The sequence below is a fragment of the Ceratotherium simum genome, unplaced genomic scaffold (assembly GCF_057802395.1).
Source record: "Ceratotherium simum simum isolate JZ-2026a unplaced genomic scaffold, ASM5780239v1 HiC_scaffold_44, whole genome shotgun sequence".
NCBI classification, from domain to species: domain Eukaryota; kingdom Metazoa; phylum Chordata; class Mammalia; order Perissodactyla; family Rhinocerotidae; genus Ceratotherium; species Ceratotherium simum.
The window spans coordinates 2,093,370-2,114,673 of NW_028261260.1; the positions used below are offsets into that span (position 1 = coordinate 2,093,370).

Consider the following 21,304-nt stretch of genomic DNA (forward strand, 5'->3'; position numbering starts at 1 on the left):
AGCTCTTTTCACATCATCAGTGGCATTTCCTCTGAATTCTCCAGAGCCCTGAGTTCCTCTAAGATCCCTTAGGGTTACCCCAGCAGGTGTGCACTGAGGGTGCCAGGAGGGCTTGGCAACAAGAGCAGCTGACATCCTCTGCCAGCTTCTGGGGCGTGTGACCCATGTTTAGAAAAGTCTGTGTTTGGTTTAGTGGTCTGCTGTCACCATCTTGAAATTTTGTCATTTTTTAAAGAAGGGGTCCTGCATATTTTCTCTGCACTGGGCCTCACAAGTTACATAGTCCATCCCGCTGATGGGGTTTTCACATAAGGTGTCACTTGAGAAAGGTGTTTGCTGCTAGAGTCCCACCGGTGGTGGCAGCCCCTGCCCTCTCCCTGGTCCCCTCAGCTCTGCTGGACTTGGGGGCGAGGGCCCCTTGGAGGGGCAGGAACTCCGTGGCCAGAGCTTACCCTGTGCCTCCTCTGTCAGTGAGGCCATCGTGTGTTTGCACCAGATCTCTACCAAGGGCTGAAGGCCTGCGTCTCCAGCTGGCCCACTGGGGCCTGGATGAGCAGGCAGCCCTGGCAGAGGTCCCCAGGCCTCCTGCTCCGGCCTCCACCTGAGAAGTCCCTCTCCAGGGCCCACTCCTCCAGGCTGGCGGCACTTCCATCCTCCCCGAGTGTAACAGCGGCCCCTTAAAAACACAGAATCCCTCAGAGGGAGCAGAAGAGGAAAGACAAGTTGGCAAAAGCTGTTTTTCTAGGAGGAAGAGATATATTTTTAGTTTCTTATCTACATTTCCCTTTTAAAAATAATATATATGAACCCATTTGAGAAAATCTGACAATCTAGAGAAGCAGAAAATGTTAAAAGCTGTATCAACCATAGTTCTGTTTCTCAAAGATAACCACTGTAAACACTTTGTTGTGTTTTCTTCAAATTTTTTCTATGCACAGATCTTGGGATTTTTCCCCGTTTTATTTACATAATGTCACACATATGAATATTGAATTTGAATCGTAATGTGTTTTTTTTTTTACTTAAGATTGTAGCACAATTGTTTTCTCATGCTGAAAGTATGCTTTTTGATGGCTGTATGATGCCCCAGTACCTGTGAGCATACCATCATCCATGCAGCCATCTCCCATCCTTGGCTCTTAAAGTTGTTGCAAATTTTTGTTACTAGAAACACTCATCTCTGCATCTGAAATGTTCATATGAGAGAGCGTCTCCTTGGGACAGGTTTCCAAAAGTAGAATGACTGAAACAAAAGGTAGAAGCACGGTCAAGGCTCCCACTCCGTCCACCCTGCATCACTGCTCTCCGAGCGGGCTGCACCGCCCTGACGGCCCCGAGGGCTGCACAGCAGGACCCCTGCATCGCGCCTCTCCCACACTCAGTGTGACATTTTGTTGTTCACTTTCCCTAAGTCAGAGAGCCCCACTTTTCCCCAAGGTCACAATGGGAAGCGGCCCTAGAAAGACGAGGTCTGCACTTCCTGTAGTTACGTGGTTGAAGGTGCCGTCCCTTGGGTAGTGGAATGCCCTGTGTAAGCTCCCACTTAGAGTTTATCGCAAAGGAGGCATGTTTCTCTTTTTCAATGGAGTTTATAAGCAGAGGTTTCAGTGGACCCATCCCTGCCAATCAAGTACTGAAGGGCAGGTTTGGGGAGATTGGCTGGGCTTTCAGGGGCTGGAAGGCAGGGGACTGTGTTTCCAAGAGGTTGGGACAGAGCAGGCCAGCAGCAGACCCAAGTTGCTGAACCTTGGGAGGCATGGAAGGACAGGGACACGTGGATAAGTGGACAGGCAGCTGAGGGGACGAGACTAGGGAGGGCATGTCATGTGGGGGAAGCACTGGAATGGGGGACTCAGGAGACCTGGTTCCAAGCCAGCTACTGACTCACCTTATGACCTCGGATGGGTCACTTCTGTCACTGGCGGGGCACTCTGGGAGGGAGGCCTCATGGGGGGGAAAGGGCCAAGGGGGATGTGGAGCTGCAATTCACTTACCACAGAGACCTCAGCCAACCCCCCCAAAGCTCCAGAGCTGGGTGGCCCTTCAGACCCTTCAGGCGGCGAGGCACACCACAGCACCCACAATAGCCCTCTCCGACCTTCCAATACACAGGAGTCAGACTAGTCGGGGCCCCATCTCTATAAAGATCTGTGACTCTGATGTTGTCCTGATGCCTGAGGCCACCTATCTGGCCCTGGATAGGGCAGTGGTGCCAGAGTCATCCCCAAAGGCAAGGGTGTCTCTGGGTGGGAGGTCTGAGCCTGGCCATGACCTCCGTGGGTGGGGCTGGGTGACCAAGGGCTTGTGGGGCATCCCACCGAGCAGACCTGTTGGCCATCCTGCTGCCCATGGTCAATTTCTATCAGGAGTTGGTCTCCAGCCACCAGTACAGCCTGCAGATCCTGGCCCACTGCAAGCAGAACAGTGACTTTGACAAGCTGCTGAAGCACTATGAGGCCAAACTGACTGCAAGGAGATAGTTCTGGAGACCTTCCTCACTGACCCCATGCTCCAGCTGGCACCTAGCCCTGTCCTTGAGGGCGCATGGCTGGGGAGCCTGCTGGGGGGCCATGGCAGTGAGGGCCCCAGCTGGGAGGAAGCCACAACTGGGGGCACCAGGGGGCCATGGCCAGGAGGCCCCAGGCCCTAACAGGCCCCAGGTCTGGGCTGCCTGGAGAATGGAGTTAGAGCCAGCTCCTGACCCAGTGGACCGCAGGCCTGTCCAGCTTCACAGAGCAGGCAGTGTGGGAAGGTGAGGGGGAGCTCCTGGTCCTGAGCCCACCTCCAGGCCCTTCTGCTTGCCGGCTTAGAGCCTCAAGCTCTGGGCTCTTGGCCCAGACAAGACCCTGGAAGAGCCTCCACGTTAGAGTCTGAGATCAGAAGTGCTGTGGGTGTCCGTCCTCAGCCCTGCTCATGGGAGTGCTGGGAGCTGCGAGTACCATTCTCCGTCCACTTGGTGTTTCTCTCTCCCTCTCTCCATTGTTGCTATATCTCTGACTTGTTTCATCACTGTCTCTCTCCTTGCCTTTGTCTCCCTGTCCCTCTGTCCTTCCCCATCCTTGCCTCTGTCCCTGTCCCCCTGCCTCTCCCTGCTGCAGATTCCCAGGCACATTCTGACACTGCACGAGATCCTGGCCCACTTTTCACGAGCACATCGAGCCAACAGCTTGGAGAACGCCAGGGCTAAACTGGGGGTGCTGTCTGGGTGAACCCAGCTCCCAGGTGCCCCCCCCGGTGGACAGGCCAGGGCTGAGGATGCTCCCCAGCAGGAGTTTGCTGAGCCCCAGATGGTAAAATGTCATGTTCAGGTTAGGATCCCAAGGGGTGGGTGTTGGGGGACCCCCAGCCTGTCCCACCTGGAAGCAGGGACACGGAGCAATCTGAGGAGTTCACAGCTCAAGCCCAGGGGGCACTTGGTGGGATTGTGTGGGTGGTGTGCTGTCCCTGGCACAGATGGGGTTCGAGGAAGGGCCATGAGCACTCACGTGGGCCCACCTGCCAGGGTGGGGATCCGCCAAGGGACTCACAGGCACTCTGCCAACTTCCTCTGTTCTCCAGTGCCAGTGTGTCACAACCTGTGGTATAGGAGCCCCAGAGGGGGTCCTGGGTGATGGGCCTTCAAGTGCCAAAGGCTGCAGTCAACAGCAGGCAGTGTCATGGGTGGACAAGCCCATGACTTGTCCAGTGTCAGAGGCCCCAGCCCTCTGGTCAAGGCCCCTCTGCTGCCCCTCTTTCAGTCCCCAAAGCCCAGGGGGAAACTTCCTCTGCCGGGGCAGAAGCAGAGGGATCAGGGAGGAGGCGCCTACAACAGCACAGGCAGCAGTTGACGGTGGCCTACACCAGGTGGTGGTATGAAGGTGAGCAGGAGGTTCAGATTCTGGGTGTGTTTTGAAGATGGAAACAACAGGATTTTCTGATGCATTAGATGTGGGGAGAGAGAAGATGGGAGTCAAGAGTGATTCGAGAGTTTTTGGTTGAGCAAGCAGAAGGTTGGAGTTGCTGCTAACCAAGATGGGGAAAGGTGCAGGAGGGGCAGGTGTGGAGGGGAAGTCTTTCTTGCTTCATTGGAGCTTTACTGGGGGCGTGTTGAACTTGAGATGGACAACAGTGGTGGAGAGGACAAGAAGGGAGGAGGGCGTTTGGGTCTGGAGTGTAAGGGAGTGAGCCATTCAGGAGCCATCAGGTCAGAGGTGGTATTTAAAGTCACATGAGTGGTGCGATCACCAGGGGAGTGAGTTTAGGCAGGAACGAGGTGCGTACCAAGAGCTGAGCCCTGGGGTCTGCACCTTATGGAGGCCAAGAGATGATGAGCAGCCTCATACGCAGTGATGGGCTGCCAGAAGCTGCAAGGGAGTGTGGTTCTGCAGCATGTGGGGTACAGTCCCCAGCCCTGCCAACCACTCAGTGCCCTAAATGTCTTCCCGTGTCCAGCAAAAGGCAGCCAGTAGGGCCATGTCTCCCAGCCTGGCAGTGGGAGGACCAGGCTGGACTAGGGCAGAGCACAGGCCCCGGAGTGGAGGTTCATTCAGGGAGCAGATGTAATCAGAGCGTGATTGCAGACTAACAGAAACCATTGTGGGGTGGGGACCCCAGTCCTCTCATACCCCAAGGAGCCAAATCCTGCACACTTCCCCAAGGAGAAGACTTGGGGCTCCAGCGAGGCTCCTCATCCCTGTGGGATGCCCTGTCCCAGTGCGGGCAGTTGCGAGGAAGGCACATGGGTGCCAAGGCATTTATCCTAAGATTCTGATCCCCTTTCCCAAAGCCTACTCATCCTTTGTTCCACCTGATCACCTGCATCTGGCCTGAACACAACCTTAATGGCACAGAAGTGCCATTCCCATCGCCCTGACAGCAGCCCTTTCATGCTCCTCTCTCCCCTTGGGGGACTGAGGAAAGCTCCCAGCCAGGCATGAAGCCATCAGATAACCAACCCTCTCTGGCTGTGCTCAGAAACACTCCTCGCCTGGGGCTGGGTCTCTCCTACCTCTGGCCTTTGTCCCGCTTTTTCTCCTGAATCTCATCTGTTGGGCTCACTGTAACCCAGGTCGTCACTTCCAGTTCCCCCGGGAGCCTGTGGCCCTGGGAACTCCTCCCCAGCTGCCTGGACGGTGTGGCTCTCAGCACAAACTCCAGTTGGGGCTGGCAGGAGTCCTGAGCAGCTGCAGCTGGCACTTGTCTAACAGTGAAACTAGTGTTGCTACTGTGGGATCGCCCCCTTGTTTGTAGCAAATACAGCCCTCCTCAGCAAAATCCCCACCCTCGTCAAAAGAAATGGTTCTGCTTACTTTTGCTCACCTCCAAATATGAATCCCTATCCAGGGAACTAGCATATCCTTGAAAGGTGCCTCCCTGTGCCCCGTCCCTTCCAGAAGAGGGCTAGGGCCTGGGCTGCTGAGAAGAGCATTGCTGGGAGAGACAGACTGAGGCTCCTAAGGAAGAGACCCCATCTCCATGCCCCAGTCTGATAACCAGAAAACAACGGATAATAATAGTTTTATAATAACACCTTTGCAAACAATGATACAACAGTGATCACGGCCCTTTACTCAAGCGCCTGCCATGTGCTGGGCCTGAGGTCAGCAAGTGAAATGCATTCTCTTCCATCCTCACTCTGAACTTCTACAGGTGAGCAAACTGAGGGTCAGAGGGGCCCAGTAATTTGCTCATCACGCTGAGTTCATTAATTAGAGATCCAGCTAGACCAGTGTCATCTCTCCTTGCTGGGAGGGTTAAAGTGGACAGTGTCTACTAGAGAACTTTGTAAGCCATGCATATTAACCAGCCCTCTTGATGATCTGGTCATGGTTGTAGAATTTGAGGCATCAGCAGACAAATAACAGGTTTTGTGCTTTTTTGGAGTAGGTGGGGTACTTTCTCCAGAAGCTCCTCCCCACATGATTACTAACCTCCTAAGACTCCTGAAAACCCACCAAGGCTCTTAGCAAAGTTGGTAACTCACAGGCTTCTTTTCCCACCACTGCTATTTTTTTTTTTTTGGTAAGGAAGATCAGCCCTGAGCTAACATCCATGGTAATCCTCCTTTTTTTCTTTTGCTGAGGAAGACCAGCTCTGAGCTATCATCTATTGCCAATCCTCCTCCTTTTTTTCCCCAAAGCCCCAGTAGATAGGTGTGTGTCATAGTTGCACATCCTTCTAGTTGCTGTATGTGGGACGTGTCCTCAGCATGGCTGGAGAAGCGGTGCGTTGGTGAGCACCGGGGATCCGAACCCGGGCCACCGGTAGCGGAGCTTGCACACTTAACCGCTAAGCCACGGGGCCGGCCCCACCGCCAATGCTATTTTTAAAAAGCAGTTAAATGGCGCCACCTCCTGGAGGAGGGGTGTTGCGGCAGTCATAACAGGACAAATAGGAGAGTTGTCCTTATTCTCACATTAAGGGGCAAGGTGTGTCTTGCTCCCGCCAGACATGCTGGAGCCTATTGGAGTCAGACTTTCCGTGAGCCAGCTGGATTGCCAGATGCTCCAAAACTAAGCCATTCCACGACCCAAACATTAAGGAAGCAACTATATAACGTGCATTGAGGGAGGGGTGGAGACAGTAAGTGCAAAGGCCCTGAGGAAGGATGGGTGGGTGGAGTTCTATGGATGGAGATAAGACCAGTAGTGGTGTGGGGGGCAGAGTAATGAAGAAAGGTTGTTTCCTATACTCCTCTCAGTTTTGCTATCTCTGTTCTACGTAGTTCAAACTTTTAAGTCAGACCTGCTTTCTAGCTATTAATCTCCATTTCCATTTCCAACATCTGTCTCCTTGGGCTGTCAGAAGGATGATGTGAGATCATGCCCATAGAGTGCCCAGCAGAGCGGGCATTCAATATGCATGCTTTTTCCCCCTTTGTGACCACAGGCTCCACCTGAGAATCCTGGGTGCCAGGCCTTCTTCCTAGGTCTGGCCAGAGGCTCGGCATTCCCTTCTCCCTGAGAGGTGGGGGCGGCCTGTCTCTGACTTATTTTCTGTCCTGACAGGATAATGTACAATGAAGTAAACGAGACAGAGAGCATCCAGGAAAACATAGCCATGGAGGGCATGATTGTCGAAGGCTGTGAGACCCTCCTGGACACCAGCTAGATTTTTGTGAGATGGGGCATGGCACCCTGGCTACCCCCAATCTCAAGGTAGGCCCCAGCAGTGGTGGCACTTGGGGACACCACCAGTTGGTTTGGCTACCATGTGCCAAAACCTGCCAGCATGATTGTGGAGTATTCCAGGGCTGCTGGAGGAATGTGACAGCTGTATGTAGATGTCGGTATCTGCACACATGGATGCAGATATTACTGGTTTTCACAGTTCCCTTCTCTCCAGATGTACACATGATTCTTCCCAGATGCCCTTGATGTGTCTGTGGATGTCATAGTAAACACTGACATGTCCTTTTGGGGAGAGAGGAGTGGAGGAGAAGGACAGATACTGATTGGCCTGGTGAATCACAAGCATGTTCAGCATCCGAGGGGAAGTCGTGTGGGTCAGTCCCTCTGTCCCTTGCTCATCATCCTTGGCCCCTTGTGGGAGGCCGTGATCACAGCGGTTCTCAGGGGTAGGAGGTTGCCTTCACCCTCAGCCTCCACTCTCCTTGGGAGCGGTGTTTGAGAGGCACAGCCCTGTGAGGGGGCAGCTAGAGGCTGTGACTGAGGGGACTGACTTCCAACTCGGAGACGTTAGAGCCGCAAGGAGTTTGAGGGTCAGCTCTTCAGATTCCACTTGCTGTGGGACCCTCAGCTTCTGCTTGCATGCCCCCGAGGTGACCTCCACCTCAGATGGGCCTCCTGAGTTCCTTCTATCCAGCCCTGGGACTCTCTGAGCAGATGGAAAGCTCGCCAGCACTTCCTGTGGCCTGTGCAGCTGCCTTTGGCCCCTGCTGCCCTTAGCAAGGGTATCGTCGACTTGGAGTTTTGTCCCGATCCCCTGTGTGTGGCCCCCTGTGCCTTTTCCCTAGGCCTGCCCTGTGATCTACTGAGCCCAGAGCCAGCCTCCCTGTGTCCTGGCTCCAGCTGAGCTGCAATGGGCCAAAGCTGGAAGAGGCCCAAAGAATGACCTCTCCTGGGGTGGGCAGTGTCACCACAGTCCAGGAATCTGCTCCATTGCCCTGAGCCTAAGCATTTCCGCCCCTCCTGAGGGGCTGGGCTGGATATGGAGACCAGACAAGGGGGCCCAGCAGGGTTCCAGGCAGTGACGGACGTGGACAGAAGGCAGAGTAGTGGCCCAGAGCAGGCCTGGGGAGATGGAGCGTCAGGGAGGGCTTCCTGAGGAGGCATCACTGGAGTCGAGTCTTGAAGGGTAAGTAGGAGTGCACAGGGTGGATGGGGTGAAGGAAGTGCCTTCCAGGCCAAGGAGCAGCACTCAGGAGCCACAGGTAACTTGCCCTGGAACTAGAGTGGGAGCAGAGAGGGGAGGCGATGGTAAGGAAGGAGAAGTGCTGGAGCAGCCTGGGGGCAGGCCTTGAAGGCCTGAGTCCCGAGGACAGTGAGGAGCTGGTGGAGTAAGTGGGGAGAGGCGGCCTGGAGCACGTCTTAGGGGAGCGGGAAATGGGTTCATCACAGTCCCCTGCTTTGCCCGGGAGTGGCTTCCGTGTGCACCTTGTTGAGGACTGGGGCGCTCTCTGGGCTCGGCAGCCCAGCATGTCGTGACTGATTGGTGATGTCTGCTATGGCTGTGTGTGGCAGCAGGTGCCCTGTGTCTCTTGCTCATCCCTCTGGGCCAGAGCCAGCTCCACACTTGTCCAGCCTCCTGCCTTCCCCAGACCCAACTCTAAAGAGATACAGCCTTTTAGATACAGGATACAACCTTCCTTAGAGAGGGAGTACAAACAATACCCTAGTTGGCCTAAATTCAGCCACCAATTAAGAAAGCCTTCAGGTTCAACAATATACTTATCTTAATTTCAATCACAGAAACTAACTCCTAATCTAATACTGCATTAATCTATTAATTCATAAAAGTACTACTGTTACTATGAGGAACAAGAATTATTTCTCCTTGCATAATCTTAGAACAGATAATCACCGAAAGTTAACAATAAAATAAATTCAACCCAACAATTATTTATTACATTAACTGTTAACCCAACACAGGTAGGCATTCAAGGAAAGATTTAAAAAAGTAAAAGAAACTCGGCAAACACAGCCCCCACCTGTTTACCAAAAGCATCTCCTCTGGCATTTCTGGTGTTACAGGCACTGCTTGCCCAGTGACACGGTGTAAAGGCCGCAGTGATTGGACCCTGCAAAGCCAGCACCATCATTTGTTGTCTAAATGAGGACTTGTATGAACAGCCACTCGAGGGTTTTACTCTCTCTTACATTTAAACAGTGAAATTGACCTTTCCCTGAAGAGGCGGGAATGACAAAATAAGGTGAGAAGACCCTATGGAGCTTCAATTAATTTAAAAAAACAAAGGTAAGCCAAATCAAGGGATAACAAACTTAAATGGACTAACAATTTTGGTTGGGGTGACCTCAGAGAAGAAAATAACCTTTGAGTGATTAAAATCTAGACCAGCTAGTCAAAATATTTCATCACTTATTGATCCAAAATATTGATCAACAGAACAAGTTACCCTCGGGAAAACAGCACAATCCTATTCTAGAGTCCATATCCACAATAGGGTGTATGACTGCGATGTTGGATCAGGAAATCCCAGTGGTGTAGCCACTGTTAATGGCTCATTTGTTGAATGATTCAAGTCCTATGTGGTCTGAGTTCAGACCAGAGTAATCCAGTCGGTTTCTATTTTCTATTTCTTCCAGTACAAAAGGGCAGGAGAAACAAGACATACTTTACAAAAGCACCTTCAAACAAACAGATATAATCTTAATCTAATATATACGTATATAGCCTGCCTATGAATGGGGTTTGTTAGGGTGGCTCATTAATTGCATAAAAAATAAACCTTTATAGCCAGAGGTTCAATTTTTATCCCTAACAGCATGTTCATAATCAATCTTCTTTTATTAACTGTCCCCAATCTACTTTCCATAGCATTCTTTACACTAATTGAATGAAAAGTATTAGGTTATATATGACTCCATAAAGGACCCAACATCATTGGCCCCCATGATCTGTGGAGACACCAGTATTTACGTCAGTGTCACAAGGCCATCAGCTGGAGTTCACATTGGAAAACGTACCTGGGAAGACACCCTACAAAGGATTCACTAGCACACAACTGAATGAGCAATGTGGACTTTTGTCGATGACCTAGTATTTAAAACGGTAGGATAGGGCTGGCTCCATGGCTAAGTGGTTAAGTGCACGAGCTACGCTGCTGGCGGCCCGGGTTCGGATCCTAGGCACACACCAACACACCGCTTCTCCGGCCATGCTGAGGCCGAGTCCCACATACAGCAACTAGAAGGATGTGCAGCTATGACATACAACTATCTACTGGAGCTTTGCGGGAAAAAGTAAATAAAAATTATAACAAAAAAAATAAAATGGTAGGATAAAGATGCAGGATTCTAATGGGTTCATGGAAATGCTGAATGCACAATTCGGAAACAAGGAATAATCAACAAGGTAAACCAACTCCAATAGATTTATAATTGCTTACATGTACACAGTCAGAGTTTTTGCTGAAAAATTAAGTATTCATGTATTTGTTTTGATGAAAATATGAAACTTTATGTTGAATAAAAATGGGCCATTTTCCCGTATTAGTACATTACTACTCATCATTTAGTCAATTTCTATAGTTAATGGAGTTATAAACATAATTACAAAGGCATGCATCCATCAGAAAACAACTATGAGTGAATCTCGAAATTGTAGGGCCAAAAATAATGTTTTCAATATTATTAGAACATGTATATACATAACAAGGAGAGAAAACTCTGATTAAAGGAGATTAAAATGTAATCTAATCTTAAAAGAATAAAAAGGGTGTCATTCCTGGGATACTGGGGATAGGCAGTAAAATTGCACAGAATTCTGAGACTGGAAATGGGCCATTCCCTACTTTCATTTTTTTATTGTTGTTGCCAAGGGAATTTTTCCACCAAGAACAGAGAGATGGAGGGGAAAGAGGACATGGAAGGATATGGCAGACATGAGAAGGGTTCCATTTTCAGGACACCTTAGAGCAGTCAGGTGTCCATATTCTAGACCATGTAACCACAAAGAATTTCCCCTGGCAGATGCCTTCTGTAGCTCTTCCCTCCCAATTTCCACTCATTCCTCCTGGTGAGATCATCCTAAATGAGAACAGGCTGGGAGAAACACAGAGCTGCCTGGAGAAAAGCCCATCTTGTAAATTGACCCTGCTCTAGAGCTGGCTGGGCAGAGGACAGGAGCTGCACGATGGATACCGGCCCCTTTTCAGTCCAGGGACTTTCCTTTATTGCCCTTTGGGGAATACACTGACTGTAACACTGAGGTTCACTGAAGGCCAATGGGATGATGTGTGAGACTAAGGTGTCGATAAAGCACTTGACGCAACATGTTTTCATGTGTATCAATATGTGCATAACTAGGGAGAAGGGCCTTAACATCTTTATGATCCTTAAGGGAAATTTGATTCACACCAATTTAGGAATCACTGGCAATAACGTGTCACGTAGAAGATGGATCGTCAATCTAAATGAACTTATTCACACACTCAGTGTCCTAGTCAGTATGGGATGATGAAACAAAAATATCATAGACTGGGCACTTTATTTATATTTTTCTGAGAAAGATTCACCATGAGCTAACATCTGTGCCAGTCTTCCTCTATTTTGTACGTGGGTCAGCCCCACAGCATGGTTGTTGATGAGTGGTATAGGTCTGTGTCCAGGAACCGAACTCAGGCTACCAAAGAGGAGCTCACTGAACTTAAACACTAGGCCATGGGGCAGGCCCCTAGACTGGGCACTTTCGGGGGGTTTTTGTGTGTGTGTGAGGAAGATCAGCCCTGAGCTAACATCTGATGCCAATCCTCCTCTTTTTTGCTGAGGAAGATTGGCCCTGGGCTAACATCTGTGCCCATCTTCCTCTACTTTTTATATGGGATGCCGCCACAGCATGGCTTGACAAGCAGTGCATCAGTGCATACCTGGGATCTGAACCTATGAACCCTGGGGCCATGAAGCAGAGCACCCACACTTAGCCACTGCACCACCGGGCCATCCCTAGACTGGGCACTCTTAACAACAGAAGTGCATTCCTCACAGTTCTGAAAACTGGGATATTCAACATCTAGGTTCAAGCTGATTTGCTTTTGGTGACAGCTCTCTTCCTGTTTTGCAGAAGGACAGCTTCTTGCTCTACCCTCATCTGGCAGAGAGAGCTCTGGCCCTCCATTTCCTTATAAGGGCACTAATCCCATCATGGGGGCTTCACACTCATGGCCTCATCTAAGCTAATTAACTTCCAAAGGCCCCACTTCCAAATACCATCATGTTGGGGATTAGGATATTAACATATGAAATTGGATTACATAGACATTCAGTCCATAGCATTCATGAAACCAACAATTAACAAATATTTATAGAAGTCATACAGCCCCAACTGAAGAATGTTCTGGAGATCATGTGGCAAATGACACAATGTCTTTCCCTTCACAGAGTCTTCTAGTGGAGGCAATAAAAATTAACAGCCAAACAAAACTTGTGATATTTAAAAGCTAACATAGATCAATTATGACAGATTGTACTTACAATTGTCTTCTGGTAAAACAGGTCTGATTATCAGAGTCCAGATTAAGCAAATTCCCCCGGGTGAGGGCATGTGTGGCAATCTCACCTAAAAAGGTTCTTCCTTTTTTGAAATTTTATTTCATCTAGTCCTGTTTGCTTCTACATCCCTTTGGTGTTTGTGAACATACAGTATTTATTAAACCAACGTTTAACTGTTGCTCTGCCTTTACCACACCTGACTGGAAGCAGAAGTTACTGGACTTGGCTGGAACCTAATTTCAGTTCATTTTTCCTCCTCTTTCTGCTCAGACTCTCTTCTCTCACTGTTGAAATAGCAAATGCCTTAGGGGAGAAGCTGCATGGAGCTGGTGCTCACAATCTTGTGCTTCCCTCGTCTCAGAGATTATAGACCCCCAAGTCCTGTCTGCACAGGATGTTCTCTGACCCTTCACACAGCTGTTCTGTGTGCTTTGTCCAGCTTTTCTAGCTGCCCAAGGAAAGCTACTCAATAAAAGTGGAACCTGCAGTAATTTTATCCTGAAATGTTTTAAACCAATGAATATTTGTCATTTTTCAATGAGTATTTCTATAATTTTATAAGAAACATTTAAATAGGAATTTTAACAGCAATAATGGCTGTTCTTTGGCCTGAATTCCATGTCACTCATTGTTGGGAATTATGTGTAAGCTTTGATACACTCTCCTCAGTGCCTTTTAAAATATCACTGTTCCTTACATTTACATATCTTGTGATGGGTTTGTATCAGTCACCTCCTTTGTACCATTTCAGATCTTCTTGGGTCCTCATACCCTTGAGTCATGTCATTTAGCAACCAGTTTTGCAGGTATCAGATTTGCTTTACGCAGGTGTCTCCTGACTGCTCCCCACATTTTGTCCCTGTGCCCTCTGCCTGTCCCTCTTGCCCCAGGGTGTCCATGTTGATGCTGAGGGGTGAAAAAAACCCTGATCAAGCCCACACGTGCACGGCCACGTTCCTTGTTGTGTGGATGTGTGTGTGTTCAGCAATTCTGTATGGTCACAGGGTGCATGGCTAGTATAGCATCTATGTGAAGGTGTGTTTTGTTGACTTGTGTGTTTAGAGAGTTCAAGTCACTGTGGGCTCTGAGACAGTGAGTGGTCTGTGTGTGTGTGTGTGTGTTTGTGTGTATGTTCTGAGTATCAGTGTGCATTATCAGGTGTAGTTTACAGTCTGAATGCTGCTGGTCATTTGCAAATAGTATGTATGTGGGTGTGGGTGTGTGTTGTCAGCATTTCCACGTGTTCAGAGGATGTCTGTCATTGTGGGAATGTGTGGAATAAGTATGTTGTTAGAGATGAGCATGGGCACCAACACTATTTGCCTGTTACTAGTTCAACACTCAACACCCCTGAAGAAACATTGAGTCCAGACATTCACAGGCCCCATCAGGCCCACAGAGATCCTACTCAGCTGTTTTCTTCCCATCACAGAAATATGAACAGGTAGCCAAGGACCACTTGATATTTGAGGAATTCCTCTAGCATGAAAGATGGAGCAAGAAACACATACACTGAAGTGAGGGACTAAAGGAGCAGCAGGGAAATCCAGAGATCATAGTGAAACTTCAACTGCATATCTAGTAACATCTTCAAAACATTTAGAGATGGGCCGGTCCCATGGCCTAGTGGTTAAGTTCAGAGAACTCCACTTCAGCAGGCCAGGTTCAATTCCTAGGCGTGGACCTACACCACTCATCAGTGGCCAGGCTGTGGTGGCAACCCACATACAAAATAGAGGAAGATTGGCACACATGTTAGCTCAGGGCGAATCTTCCTCAGCAAAAAGAAGATAGGCAACAGATGTTAGCTCAGGGTGAACCCTCCTCGGCAAAGAAAAAAAAAGAAGATAAAACATCCATTAAGTGTATATATATGTATTGATGTTACCAAACAATATTGGGGTTCTCTTGCCCAACGCACATTAAAAAAGCCAATTATTCTGGCATCAGCTTTTGGGAAATGAAGTGTAGCTTTATTTTGTGAGATTGATCTGCAAGGAGACGGGGTTATGTGTCTGTCTCAGATCTGTCTCCCTGATCCAGGGCTTGGGGCACAATTTATGGGATGAAGAGCAGGGTGGTCTGACGTGTGGAGGTAGATGATTGGAAGTAAGGAGAAGTGAGGTAATTGATGATCTGCACAAGCAAAGTCAAGCTTCGTGGCTCTTCATCGGATGTGTGTTCACAAATTGGCAGTGTTACCATGATCTAAGGATGGAACTTTTAGCTCGATGTCAAAAAGGTCACTTATCAAGCATTTGCGCAGGCCCAGTTGATGGGTTGGTGGTCTCAACTGGCCTGAACTGGACGAGGGGTCTCAGTTCCTGAAAGAAAACTCTTAACTACTCTGTTGATAAGATGGGGTCAGTAGAACTGGTCCTGGAGGGCACATGGTTATGTTGGTATATGCATATATATGCATGAAATTACATGTATGTGTGTTAAATGTAGAGTATACACAAAACCAGACTCTAGTTCAAGTGGTCAGGACAGATTATAATCAGTAATATACCACTGCAATAGGGAAGAGGGAACAGGGTGAACTGAACTCAATTTGATTTGTACAGAGGTGACCGGGCATTTGGAAGGGAGAATGAGGGAGCAGGCAGAGGGGTGAGCAGGGGCTCAGTAGAGTCAGGGAGGGAAAAGTTACAGAGTGTTGGTCAGTGCAGTGTGATCTGGCCAGTTGTGTCTGCTGGTTGGAAATGATCAAAGTTTCACTTCTCTCCTCTCACAGAGTCTGGGAGACAGACACCCTGTCCTCAGCTGAAGGAATGGCTCTCAGGACCTTGAGAAATGCACTCCTGAGTTATAGGAGACACATATACAGCTCAAAAGGACAGAGGAAAGATTCACAGTTGTAAGCACTTTTGAGCAAATGCTCTAAGAAAGGGATGTCAGGGGCCAAGGATCGAGTGTTGGCCAGAACAAACAGTCAATTCTTTTGGCTGCCTTGAGCTTTCTCAGGCAGGCACTTCAAGGGGGCAGGGGTCATCCTAGGGATGTGGATTTGAGCTGTTAGAAACTATGTCAGTGTGTAAGTCTTATAATGTGTGTGGGGGGGTGAAATCATTTGTGCTGAGAGGCTGTAGTTATTATAGGCCAAGATTGAGGCCTAGTCAGGAAGAGGGCTCAAAGGAGCCTGGCTTGAGTTTGGTCAAGTACAGGAAACTATATATATAAATAATATATGTATATTTTTTGAATAATATAAATCATTATATTGAATAATATATTGAATTAAATAATATAAATATATATTTAATGAATATACATTGAATGTGTATAAATAACAAGTATGTGTATATATATTTGAATTAAATAATATAAATATATATATGATTTAAAGGAACATTCAGACATAATAACAGAGATTTCCAGAATGGATAAAAGACTTCTACTCTAGATTCAGGCAGCTGAATACATCTCAAGCACAATTAAAAAAAAAAAAATATCTAGAGTCAGATCCATCCAGGGAAACCAAAGAACACCAAATACAAAAGAAGATATTCAAAGCCCCACAGAGGGACAGAACACTTACAGAGACTTACATTTAGACCTGTTGTACATTTCTTAACAATGGAAGGCAAGAGAGAGTTGGATTAAATCTTCAAGGTACAGAGAGAAAATAACTTTCAGTGTATACCCAATCAAACCATATCTCAGTGGGCCGGCCCTGTGGCTTAGCGGTTAAGTGCATGCGCTCCGCTACTGGTGGCCTGGGTTCGGATCCCGGGTGCGCACCAAGGCACCGCTTGTCCAGCCATGCTGAGGCGGTGTCCCACATAGAAGAACCAGAAGGACCTACAACTAGCATATACGACTGTGCACTGGGGGCTTTCAGGAGGAACAAGAAAAAAAAAGAGGAAGATTGGCAACAGATGTTAGCTCAGGGCCAATCTTCCTCAAAAAAAAAGATATTCCAGATTTGTCAAACAAGTGCTTAGCCATTCTTGATACCAATCTTTGCCCCCCTTCAGTTCACGTGACCATCACTGACCACACATACTCCCCTGCGCGCACACCATGCACCAGGGCCAAGGTGCCTGAGGTGCCAGTGCCACAGAAGTCCCAGCTACACCTCCAACCTCAGCCTCACCGACTTCTGTCCTGGGCAGGTCAGGAGGACCCCCACCCCCACCCCAGCCTAGGGGCTCCCAGATGGCTGTCATGACCTCATCAAGGTTTTAATGACTTTGGAGGCCCTGGGTCACCAAGTATGAATGCATCAAGAAGCTACCCTCCACGCACAATCAAGGAACAATCTTGACACTAAAAATGGAAAGATGCCATTTCCAATAAAGGAAACAGCATTTGCCGAGCCTCCCCAAGACATGTGCGTGTACGTAATGTATAAATTGCATTCACCCAAGCCTTTCTAATGTGTTTCCTTCTCTCTAAATAAGTATGATACTAAACTTACCTCCCAGGGGGTGGTGAATCTTGTCCCCAGCACATAGTAAGAGGGAAGAAGTGTCAGCTACCTCATTCTCACACACACATCTCCTGTCCTCAATCTTCTCACTCCCCTCCATCAGGGAAGAGTGAAACAGGCCAGCCTGGAGCACACCCTGGTCATGAGAACCAGGCTTTGGAGAGAGGCCTGGGTGGGGACACCAGGTCATGAGGCAGGGGGGTGGCCCTGAGTCTGCCACCAGGGGCCCTAGGGCTTCATTTGTACAATGCAGCTCGAGTCCATTCTACACACCACCTGAGCGCTGACCTACTTCATACCAAGCACAGCGCTGGGCGGCCACAGTCAGGAGCCAAACAGTTCCTGCCCTCCAGGAACTTCAGACCCAGTGAAAGAAGATAAATGACAGCCTCAGATAACTGATGATCACTGATTCTAATACTTCTTATAGAGGTTTAAACAGAAATATAACGAAGCCCAGCATTTGAAACATATTCAACAGAAATAGGAAAAAAACATAAAAACAAAATCATCTAGCTAAATGAGCGTGGGGGAATCATTTTGCTTGTTGAAATTTTTGGCAGTGTCTTGTGACCTGTGACTGCTGCTGGCTGTGTGCAGTAGAGGCAGCAGAAGAGAACCACTCTGTGGGACGAACCAAGCACACTGGTGGGAAAACTCCACCAAGAGCGGGGGCTGTCATTACCGGTCCCCAAATTACCTCTTGTACAATCTGACCCTCACCCAATATCTCCCCCAAGGCGTCATTTTATTAACAGAGACCCATGCGAGCACTGTGTGCTTCGAGCTCTGGAACAGCAGGACATCAACTGGCCCACACATCTCAGGACCTGGCCTTGGTCCTGCTAAGCAGGTGCCCCAGGGCCAACTAATGAGCCTACGTTCATCTGCCTGAAGCAAATGGTGATGGGAGCAGTGAAGGTGACACCTTTAATGATGGGCAGGACGTGAAGTCCAGCAGGAACCTGGGCAGCCAAGAGGAAACACTGAGTTGGTCCCACTCTGGCCAGTCCCAGAATACATGGGTGGTTGTGGGCTGGGAGAGGTGGTGTCAGCAGGACTGAGGTTAAAGATAAGTGGACGACATGCCCTGTTTGGGCTGGTTTGGAGAACAGGAAAGGGAGGTTAGGCTCTGAGGCTCTGGGCACTTCTTCAAGTGTCCTGGCCTCTAAGCAGAAGAGGCTAGGGCTGAGGGCACCTGCCCCTCCACCCACACACACAGGATAGCCCTTGGGATGCCAAGAAGGAAATGCCGAGGGCAGCAGCATCCCCAGGAGGCAGGCGATGTAGTCCATCTTAGCCACTGCACACAGTAGTTGGGCAGCTAGGCCAGGATGCGCAGTCTCCTGCGCAGGACTGCAGGAGAGCAGTACGGGGCTTGCCGGGCCACGCAGGTGCCTGAGGGCCTGGCCTAACCCAGCACCTTCACAGAAGAGGGCATGCCTGGGGTGGGCCTGAGGGCGACACACATCAGCAGTCAGGGTCCGGGCTTCAGAGAACCCACCTACAGGGCAGGGGTCCAGGGGCATCAGGGGAGGCATAGTCTATCTCCTCTCCACAGGGCCTGAGCCAGATGGGTTAAATCCACCCCGCCTTGCTGATCTGAGAGAGGAAGCCAACAACCCGTGCAGAGGGGACCTCAACCAAAGTTTCCCCCTCCCCGCCTCTCCGTGAATTCCACCTGCCCAAAGCCTAGGTTCCTTCTCTGCCTCCATCAATGTTTGCCCCGAAGAATATGATAAACCGTTTCTCAAGCCTAAACACTAATTAAACTCAAGCTTTCTCCTCCCGGGAGGATTTGTTTGCTTTTCTTCTTTTTTTTTTTAATTTTTTGTTTATTGCAGTAACATTGGTTTATAACATTGTATAAATTTCAGGTGTACAACATTATACTTCTATTTCTGCATAGATTACATCATGTTCACCACCAAAATACTAATTACAACCCATCACCACACACGTGCGGAATTATCCCTTTCGCCCTCCTCCCTCCCCCCTTCCCCTCTGGTAACCACCAATCCAATCTCTGTCTCTCTGTTTGTTTATTGTTGTTATTATCTACTACTTAATGAGGGAAATCATACAGTATTTGACCTTCTCCCTCTGACATTTCACTTCGCATAATACCCTCAATGTCCACCCATGTTGTCACAAATGGCTGGATTTCATCCTTTCTTATGGCTGAGTAGTATTCCATTGTGTATATATACCACATCTTCTTTATCCATTCATCCCTTGATGGGCACTTAGGTTGCTTCCAAGTCTTGGCTATTGTGAATAACGCTGCAATGAACACATCCTTCTCAGGGAATTTAACCAGGAGCTGCGCAGAGAGAAGCAGGGGCGGAGCCTGAAGGCCCTGAAGGCCTAAGGCTTTGCAAGCACGCACCATGCGGCCTCCACCCACTAAGGAGGACTGAGGGCTAGAGGTTGGGGGGGGGGTCCTCCCATCCAGAGGCCGCTCCTCACCCCACCCCCACCTGTGGTATTCGCATCCCTAGCGGGGCCCCAGGGGTTCTGGGAGCAGGTCGAGGCTCCTCGATTAATTTAGGGTGCGCAACCGTCCTCTAGGACCCTGGCGCCCCGGCGCGCAGAGCCTGCCCAGAGGACACGTCAGCCCCGGCCCGCCAGGCTGCTCTGGGCAGAGCCGGGCCGCCACCCCCAAGCCGCCTGCCCCGAACCCTCGGGTCTCTGGGTGGGGACCCCACGCCGGCGGACGGTCCGAGGCCCCCCGGCCCCAGCAAAGCCGAGGGCGTGGGAGACCCGGGTGGGGACGTGGTCGGTGGGGAGTGGGGGGTCCCCGCCGGAGGCGCCCACAGCCTTCGACCCTGTGCCGCCCCTCGCGTCGGCTGCTCCCCTGTAACCGCCCCTACCCGTGCAGGTCGCCCACCCTGCCCGGGGGCCCGCTCGCCCGCCTCGCGGATTCACCTGGAGCCGCCGCAACCGAAGGATTCCCAGCGTCGCCACAGATGAGGGTGTCCGGCTACAGCTGAAGCCAGGACCCAAGGAGGGCGGGTGCAAGGGGCGGGGCCGGCATGCACGTGCTCGCGGGGCGGGGCCTGACGGGCATGGGGTCTGGGGGTGGGGCAGGGCCAGGGCCTGGAGCCGCCGCCGGGTGCGCGCGTGCTGGCGTGCTACGTGCACTCCTGACCCCGGGGGTGTGGCTGCCTAGCTAGTCTCCACCACTAACCACGTTTTCCACGTTGGAGGTGTGTCTGTTCCTTTGCATTTACCTTGCATTCTCTTGAGTCGTGGGCAACGCTCAGGCTTTCTCCTAGCTGTAGCTGCTTCTCATTGCCCCCAGCTCCCTCAACCATATATGTAGATAATATCTTTTCATCCTCAATGCCATTATTTCCTCTGAGAAACCTTGTACATCTCATCGTTGACTCTTGGTAGTGATATTTGTTTATGGTCAAATGCCACTTCTATTTAATCTGTCCTAGCACCTAGTGCAGTATTATCTGGTTGGCTCTGAGTTGGGGAAAAGCCTGATATTTTAATTTTATTTTTCTTTTTAATTATCTGTATTTTATATCTCTTAGTCAACGGATTATGTAAGAAAATTAAAGATAGTTGTTGAGAACAATGCAAGTGAAAGTCATAAAGATGATTATCAAGTGTGCTTAATTAGTGGCAGAGCAAATAGTAATAGGAAATGAGAAAGCCATCAGGTTTGAATCTAACAGACCTGAGTCTGAAAATTATATCTACTATTTAACAGCTCTTTATGATATTTTGTATATGAGTTTCAGATTATTCATCTGTAAAACAGAGATAATAATATCTATCTTTTTGAGTTATTAGGACATTAAGTTATATAATACGTCAAGTAGAAACACAGCTCAGCAAATATATTCATTCACTTAAAAAGTATTTATTGATTTTTAACTAATAGGCAGGATACTAACTGTGTTGCAAAATCTGAAGGAACTCGCAGGCTATTGTAGGTAAAATATCAATCTATCTCTGCTCCTTTGTGCACTTTCACTTCTAGCTTCATTCTTAGGAGGAGAATTTGATAATATAATTGTTCAGAGTCCAGACCGTAGGCTAAATCGCTTACTTTTATTTCTCTTCATGTTGCTGAATCTGTAAGCTGAGTCTCCTCTCTCTCCTTCTGTCTCTCTGTCTTTTTCATCTTTTCATTTTCTTTCACTTTTCTTCATTTCTTCTGTCCCTCCCAACTTGACTTTACTGC

The 21,304-nt window shown here is 49.2% G+C and overlaps 1 protein-coding gene and 1 long non-coding RNA gene across 2 annotated transcripts in view; both read right to left on the bottom strand.

Moving 5' to 3' along the window:
• Positions 1 to 5,706, bottom strand: part of LOC147911292 (ral guanine nucleotide dissociation stimulator-like) — an 85,501-nt gene extending 79,795 nt beyond the window's left edge. The window contains exon 1 of the mRNA XM_087428285.1: positions 453 to 5,706. The gene's annotated coding sequence lies outside the window, so the exon portion shown is untranslated. The remainder of the gene's footprint in view (positions 1 to 452) is intronic.
• A 13,422-nt stretch (positions 5,707 to 19,128) lies between these two features.
• On the bottom strand, positions 19,129 to 20,103 carry LOC147911294 (uncharacterized). Its single transcript, XR_015551362.1, has 2 exons — positions 20,032 to 20,103; positions 19,129 to 19,426 (listed from the first exon to the last, which is right to left on the bottom strand). It is a non-coding gene; the product is annotated as an uncharacterized LOC147911294 (long non-coding RNA).
• Between the last annotated feature and the right edge of the window lie 1,201 nt (positions 20,104 to 21,304).